Source organism: Sapajus apella, unplaced genomic scaffold, assembly GCF_009761245.1.
Source record: "Sapajus apella isolate SASKATOON/1434 unplaced genomic scaffold, GSC_monkey_1.0 scaffold18, whole genome shotgun sequence".
In the NCBI taxonomy this organism is placed as follows: Eukaryota; Metazoa; Chordata; class Mammalia; order Primates; family Cebidae; genus Sapajus; species Sapajus apella.
Window position 1 is genome coordinate 32,383,994 of NW_022436958.1, and position 1,808 is coordinate 32,385,801.

A 1,808-nucleotide genomic window follows, 5' to 3' on the forward strand; every position below is an offset into this window, starting at 1 on the left:
AATTTGGTTCTGTATTTTTTTTAATGTGATCTTTGATCTGAACTCAATGTAGGAAGAGTAATGAACAAGGTAGTACTTTCAAAGGTTACATATTAAGAGGTGAAATGAAAGACAACTTAGCAGTTGAGATGTGAATTTGAATGTGTATATAGTTGCAGTCTGGATAAGACACTGCTAACAAATGATTTCATTAACTGATCACTTACTTGGGGCCACTGGACAAGGGGAAGGCGTGTTCCAATTGTGGTGCCAATATACTGAAACTGAACCCTTGAGTTGGGCCCACTGGAATTGAGGGACAAGCCAGTAGATGGCAAGAATTCTGGCTGGGCGCGGTCGCTCACGCCTATAATCCCAGCAGTTTGGGAGGCCGAGGCAGGTGGATCACAGGGTCAAGAGATTGAGACCATCCTGGTCAACATGGTGAAACACTGTCTCTACTAAAAATGCAAAAATTAGCATGGCCTGGTGGTGTGAACCTGTAGTCCCAGCTACTCGGGAGGCTGAGGCAGGAGAATTGCTTGAACCCAGGGGGCGGAGGTTGCGGTGAGCTGAGATCGCACCATTGCACTCCAGCCTGGGTAACAAGAGCGAAACTCTGTCTCCAAAAAAAAAAAAGAATTCTAATTTCCAATATGCAAATCAGTCTAAACATTTAATTTTTTAAAAGTCTATTTGGAAAGTTTTTGAAACAGGGCTGCACTAGGCAAGATTATTAAGAAAGCAAAACTTTACTGTTATAACCTTTTCTTTGCCCTTTTCAGTTAATACTCCATGACCACCCAGGTGCATGAGGCTCTCTTCACCTCTCACTGACAATAACATGCTCACAGGAAAGGTTCAATATTAATTATTTACACCTTTCTTTGTGTGGATTTAAGTCAATGTACTATTTATGAGGTTTTATATTTAAGCCATGCTTGCGAAATGTTAAAGAGAAAAAAGTATATTTAGCACATTTGGGGCACTGTAAATGTATATCCGAGTAAATTTCATTTTGGTATTTTGTTCTTCTGAAGAAGAAAAAAGATCCCCACTTATTTTAAAGGGTAATGGCACTGTCTAGACTACACCTATACAGATATGTTCATTCATGTGATCATTCCAGCTGAGCCATAATAACTGCAATTTTCAAAGAAGGAATACAGAGCCTGGGAAATCTGAAGAGTATGGCAATAAACTGGTATACAAGGAAACTGAAAATGAAAAATCAGTAAAGTGGCATGTGTACCTGCCTATGTGGCTACAGAGGCGAGTTAGGTGAAGGATGGCAGGCTACATGGAAGATATTAGCACCATCTCTTCCCCTCCTCACCTGCAGCCTCGATACTTTCCACTGTGGTCCCAGGATACGCCAGGTCAACTGTGATCAACTCTGAAACAGACAAACTCTGGGAGGGGAGGAGGCATCCTTTCCTATTCTCAGTGGTCTCAGTTGCAGAGACCACTTTAGTAAGCTCTCCCTGTCATACCTTAAAACATAAATTAAGACCCATAAGTAATTCTAAAATCTCATTTTATTGGATTGTTTTATCTCCCTGCTCACCAATCTTAAGTAAAATGGTAACAAAAATCTCAGAGAATGATTTCTTCCGCTTATTCTCTTAGGAGGGAAGGAGTGTTATATAAGCAAAGGCATGCTAACAGGAAGGGAAAAAATGGAGATTATGAATAATAATCATAATTTGAAAAGCATCAAAACAATGCACCATGCAGTCTACAAAATTTTTCTACGTTATGTTATCTCTGCTGCTGAATTTGGTCAAGAGATTATACTCATCATAAAATGAATGTTATTAATCATTTTT